The sequence below is a fragment of the Pygoscelis adeliae genome, unplaced genomic scaffold (assembly GCF_000699105.1).
Source record: "Pygoscelis adeliae isolate BGI_AS28 unplaced genomic scaffold, ASM69910v1 Scaffold108, whole genome shotgun sequence".
NCBI lineage: Eukaryota > Metazoa > Chordata > Aves > Sphenisciformes > Spheniscidae > Pygoscelis > Pygoscelis adeliae.
Genome location: NW_008825498.1, coordinates 4,646,228 through 4,652,932, shown reverse-complemented (window position 1 = coordinate 4,652,932; position 6,705 = coordinate 4,646,228).

Here is a 6,705-nt window from a genome sequence, read left to right as displayed (position 1 = left end):
CCGCCCCCATGAGTAAAGTAGGTCTGTACTGTTTCTTGCTCTCCTCAAACTGTAGGTCTGCTTTGGGAAGGACCAGTTTTAACCTCTTCATTTTCCAGCCCTAACCAGCCTTATTCTATCTGTAACATTTTCTTCTCTGCCCTGCCCCCCATATATCTCTGGTTTTGTGGACATGATCAGGGAAGAGCTAGGAAAGTAAGTTTTATGTTTATTTCCCCCCCCAAGCTGTTAGGAAATTGAGGGGGAGGGGGGGAAAAAGTCACCACTGCCAAATGCATTCTGTGGAAAGCATCTAATTCCATTTTAAATCTTTGCCTTAAATCCTCTGTATACATTTAGGATGCATTCTTCAGCTTCACGAAGCTGCAGGTCATTTCCCAGGGCTTAGTGACAGAATACTGTTTTTATGAACTTGCTTAAGCTTATGAGGATGCTTAGTCACTGAGAAAAGTGTTCTTCACTATTACTTTACATTCTTTCTCTACTCTTGTGGTTTTTTCCCTTTTTTTCCTCTGTATGTATTCTTCAGCAATGTTAAGTTCACACTGTCTGTTTCCCTCCCACTCCCCTTTCTGTCTTTTAAAGTAATCAGCAATTAAATAGCTAAGATTATATTACTTAGCTGCTAAGTATGGTCTCATATTCTGTATGTTTTATAAGGTCCTCTGGCTGTGCCCTCAGTATCTTGGGGCTGATGCGAGCCTCAGGGGTAAATAGAGTAACTAAGAAACTCAGCATCAATAATTTCCAGAGTTTGCCTGCCATGTTTACTTCTATGGCTGGAGGAGTTTATGTTTCTCAGAACGTGCTTGCAGTTTGAAAGAATCTGAATGTCTTACCAGTCAGATTTTTTTTCTTTTTTGAATGCTAGAAGCATTTACTTTGTTTTCTTTGAGGGGAGGGTATTTTTTTTGGATTGGAGAGACCAGGATGATGATAAAAATCAAAAACATCTCAGACAGACATGGTCCTTAACAGTAATAGGCACTTGTTGTGTAGAAAGCCTTGCATTAGGTTCTCTGTTTTTGCAGAAGACAGTAGGAAGATGGTGGCTTTTTTCTCCAGGGTAACGGCTGTGGCAGTAGTGTCACAGAAGGTGTGATTTATGTGCTGCCGCAGTTATGAGACCGCTCAACTTCAGTAGTTTCTCTCATGAATTCTTCTTTCGTAATTCAAACCACAAGAGGGCACTGAATATTTTTGGGTTGTCTCTAAATAAGCATAGTATTTAAGGATGCTACTTCACGAAGTAGTTGTATTCTGAAACACTTTTAGATACGGGATTTCTATCCAGATGTTTCATAAAATGTAATAAGTCTTGTATATGTTTTATGGGTTAAGAGACTGACCGGGGTCATTCCAATCTACAGAAAGAATATTTCTAACTTGCTTTAAAACCTCAAACTTACAGATTTACTTGTGTGTTTTATTATCTGTGGCAAGTAAGCTGTGTTCCCCGAGGACTGGGAAGGACTGAGTGCTCCCCAATTCGCGAGTGAACATGAAGCGTGACGTGTTCATGCAAACTCCATTTGCTTGCAAGACTTTTCCTTCCCCCAAAGCGTTCCTTAGAGGTCGTCTTTAAAACTAAAGCGTTGTAGTGCACACAGGAGTCACACGGGGGCATCTGAGGACTGTTGCATTCTGTGATAATGAGCACCGGGGTTATTGCTGATTTTTGACTTCTTGCTTTCTGAAACTGCACGCATGTCAAGGACCTCGCTGATTCCACCTGCTGCGGCGATGAGGTCCACCGGCTGCCAAGTACAGGTATGCTTCATTATCCCTTCGTATTATTTAGGTCTTTGAAGATGTTCTCTGGCAGCACACACGATAGTTTGGGGTTGCTACGGGCCTCTGGAGTGAAGAGAGAAATTCTCCCGGCTAAGGCTCATGCTCCATCATCTGAGAGAGCTAAGTATCCCTGGAGTATGCTTCTGTAGTGGCATGATACTTAGTGGCCAGTTACAGCCACTTTAGTAGCCACATATCAGTCACAGTTTGTTTCACGCTGTAATCTGATTCATATGTACCATAAAATAAGTTTGTGTAAAAACGTGTCAGACATGATTCAGATTCCTGTGAAAGGGGGAGAAGTGTAATCCTGTATGAGTAATTATTTAATTTCTGAAAGATTGTTTTCTCACACAAAATAAAAGATAATGGTTAAAGTACGTGTCTGAAGTGGCAGTGGGCAGTAAGGAATGCCACGCTATACACCCAAGCTTCTGCTGTTTGCTTTTTAACCTTGCTTTTTAATTTACGTGTAGCTAAGCAGTGGGAGGAAACTGAAGGTCTGCTTCATTTTCTTGATAACTCTTAATGAAAGCAAACATGTCTTGTTTGCTCCTCTGCAAGAAGATGGAACACTTGTGTTTGATATCTGTTGTAATTTTCACTTTCTTACATTATATTCCATATGACTCTTGCTAGGTTTGTAAACATTGGAGTTTCCTGACTTGAAACACTTAGGTGTTCAACTCGAAACATTTTGCATTTGATTGAGAGTCTCTTATCTTGCAGGTTTATCTGACAGCCCTCATCTTCAGTGGTGCTTTTGCCTCATCAGCCAAGGAGATATTATTGCAGTGTTATCCCCATTTGGGAGATTAACTGAAAAAGTGAAACTAATATGTGCAAGGTAATGCAGGAAGTCTGAGACAAGGCAAGGAACAATATGCTGAGAATAATACACTGTTTGAATATCCTCCTACTCTTTAACATTTGGTCTATAAGCACTGATAAGTGAGCTACATAATGCTCTACAGGCCAGCACTTTTCAAGATTATTGAATGAATTCGTATCACTTGCAGTTGACATTGAAACTCATGATCGGCCAGGTTCCACCCAAATGTCAACAAGCAACCATGAATCACAGTCATTCATTGAGCAGTATACGGATCGCAACGTTATCAAAGCATCTGTACAGTACAGAAGATCAACAAAACTATTCAAATAGGAAACTACCTACCAAAAACGCTAGAAAATATCTGTCTGTATAGAGCTATTTTTAATTGTTTTTATGGTTCTCTGTAGTTAGCTGACATTGCATTTTGAAATTAAGTTCCTTTTGGCTTTTAAAAAGAGCATTCTTGCTCTCCTGTACTTCACTCATTTTTTCCAATCTCTCTGCCTCCATTACTGTCTCTTCCCGGATTATTATCCACAGACGTAGCTTTACGAAGAAGACTAAAGCAGATGTCGCTTCCCATCTGCATTGGACAATGCCTGATGAATGTTCCTTGTCGTGCAGCAAGACAGGGGATAAGCACGGCAGTATTATTATTATTACCTGTGCTGCAGTAGTGCCCACCGGCAACAGTGCTACTGGGCAGACACAAAGAGATGGTGCCTGTCCAAGGGGACGCGCTGTCTGCTCCGTGGTGCTCCCCATCTGTCTGGTGGTAGCGAAGTGAACTCAGCAGGAGATCCAAGCGGTCACTGCAATAGATCTGCAGCAAGCTCCGCATCAAGTTCTGATGTCTTTCCTTTTCATTGTTTCTACTAGCAGCATGGGAGCATGTGGGTCTATGGGGAGAGAAATGTAATTGACTGGTAAAAGCTCAGATTTTGCAGGTGTCTCTTATAGTTACTCAGGGCTCATTAGATAGCTTAGCACCCATAAAAGTTGTGAAACATGTTCAAGGCAAAGAATTGCAAGAAAGGAAAAAGCAATCAACCAGCTAAAGACCTGCTCCTTCTGCTTTGTGTTTAATGTTTTTACTTTTCCTCAAATACAGAGCTTGTAGTGAGTACACTGATGGACTCTACCTGCAGATCAAAATGGTAGTGGAAATAACATCCTTGAATTCCACAGGTCCCTGACTGTCAAGAAAGTACATGCGTTACCTTTGGGTGTAATATGACAAGTAACTGTATAATAAAGACAAGATCTAAGACTGCCATTCTTTTTGTACATCTAAAAATGCACACCATCTGTAAGTTGCACTATCCTTTATTAATTCATCTCCAGTAATACTCAGTTATTTCTTACTGTGAGCCTCGGTCTTAGAAGTATGATGTGGCTATAGTGCTTTTCATCTTCGAAGAAAAATGCAAGGAGTCATGTAGCAAAACCCTTAAGAAAAATAAGGGGTAGGTATATTGCCTGAACATAGAGAGTAAGTCAGTGATAAAGCAAGATGTTTGTCATTGTAGAGAGTGTGGTCACAAAAGTAGATAAGCTCTGTAGAAAAGATCTTCCATAATTAGATAGAGAAAAAAACTTCCTTAAGACTGCCCATCTATTTATTACTTTCTCCTCAATATGTATTAAAAAAACATTTAGCTACTTCATGGGTGGCACTGAAATTTATGCCAAGAACTCCTGCCTTAAAAGTCCTGACATTCTGTTGTTCATCTATTGTTTAATTTTCTATCGCGTCTTGTTTTATTATACCAGATGACTGGTTGAGGTGTCAAAGCTCTGAGTTTAATTAATTAAAAAGCAGTGTGAATTGGAGGAAAAATGTGTATAGGGACCACATTTTACAATATTTAGCATATAAATTTGATGCCTTCTCTGTTTGGTGTCACTACATGCCAATTCCAACACCTTTTAGTGTTTTCTGTGGGTAACTCACTTTTTAGCCAGTCCCGAGAGCAGCCATGGTCATGACACAGAGGTTCATACAGCCCTTCTTTGTGACAGGAAAATCATCCTCCTGTCTCCCATTGTGAAGAGGTTGGTGTGAGCTCTCAGTGCTGGTTGATGCATCTTAGAAGTGAGGATGTGGGAACAGAGAGCAGATTGTCTTGATTAGTGCATGTAAAAGGGACTAAAGACGTAGAAAACCGTGTTTTTAGGCTTTCTTCCAACACCAAGTAGTAAGACCAAAAAACGTGCTATTTCTTTTGAGTTCATCATATTCCACCATCTCAAGAAAACACGTGTAAGGTACTATAATCAAGCAATAATGGGCGCAGCCACACCAGTCTTTTAGTTTTGATCAGGAGTGTATTTTTTAAGCAAGTATCAGCATCATCATCATCATCATTCCCACTTACCGTGCTTTAGTTCACATCACAGAGCAGTTTGGAGTGTCCAAATTGAATTCCTTTGGTCTGAAACTAAACCAGAATATGTTCTTCAGGTCCCCGCCTGATGCAGTCTAGTTGCTGCCACTGACGTCCAGGTCCTTGGGATCAAATCAGAGCCAGTCTGAAGTAAAACCCTTTGAGACGTGTACAGCATAGATGCCAGGTTCCTAGCACCAAATGTTTCAATGTATAGATCTGTTCCAGTTGGTTTGAAGTACTTGTTACTGTGGACATAGCCAATCTAGCCTGGAGAGCCTCCAAAAGGAGAACTACCATCATCTCCCAGCAGCTGCAGATGACAGCGTGCAGAATTCAGGGACTGCTGAACTTGCAGAAGAAATCTTGACAAAAGTGCCTGATTTGAGAACGATTGACACCACCGTTATTGGCGGGTTGAGGATTACAGTACTTATTGTTACTTTTGTTGAAAAAACTAACATTATAAAAACAACAATATCCACAACTGCTACTTCTCAATGGATCAGCAATGAAATAAGTGTGGATCCGAGCGGCTAGAAATTGCTCAGGTGTCCTCATCACTTAGGAACAACCCGTTCTTTCTTATCAGCTCTGATACTTGGAATAGTATGAGAAATGTTATTAATTTTGATATAATCATTTGGGAGTCTGTATTTACAATAAAAAATCTAAATGCCATTTTTAGTTTTTATAACGTTCTGACCAGGTAGTTGGTCTGGGAAAGTGAAACGTCAGCCAAGTCTGATCATACAATTACCACAAGTACCTTCAGTTTAAGCGTAAGAAGAAACTGTGGCAATTTCAGCACTCTCTGGCAGCTAGTAAGTAGAAGGGATGACTGAAGTTGGAAGAAACTCAGACTCCAAAGAGTAACAGACAGCAGGGATAGTACAATGGTACTGACAATTTAAAAATGATTTTATATGGAATTTTTAAATAGTCCAGAAGAATACCATTATATGATTTACTGACAAATACAGTGTTTCACATTCATCAACAATAGAAATGGGGCTGCCTTTTCTAAAAGCAAGATACTGAAATTATGCTGCTGGCAGATTTTTTTTTAGGTGCACGCATTTCCTATTTTCACTTTCTACATATTTATTAATATATTAATGTCTTACCTGCTGAGAGTCTTGCTAGCTTTCAGTTGTTCAAAAGGTTTTACTGCCAGCTTTATTCACTGAATCAGAGGATGGTTGAGGTGGGAAGGCACCTCTGGAGATCGCCTAGTCCAACGCCCCTGCGTGCAGCAGCGTCACCTGCAGCAGGTTGCTCAGGGCTGTGCCTGGTTGCGTTTTGACTGTCTCCAAGGATGGAGACTCCACAACTTCTCTGGGCAATTTGTTCCAGTCCTTAAAAACCCTTAGAATAAAAAAAGTTTTCTTATGTTTAAATGGAATTTCCTGTATTTCAGTGTGTCCGTTTCCTCTGTATTTCCATTTTCTTGTGTCCATTTCATCCTGTATGTCAATTTGTGTCCAATACTTTTTCTCACAGCAATGCTCAAAAATAGTTAAAGAATATGTTAGCTATTGTAATATAGTAATGATGGACTTCACTTACTAGACAAGAAAAAGGTAGGTAAGTTAATTGTTGATGAAAGGACAAAGGTTTTGATTTATGATATTTGCTGTCTTAAATACCAAGTTGGTCTGAAATTCTGTCCCTACAACTGCTGACTGG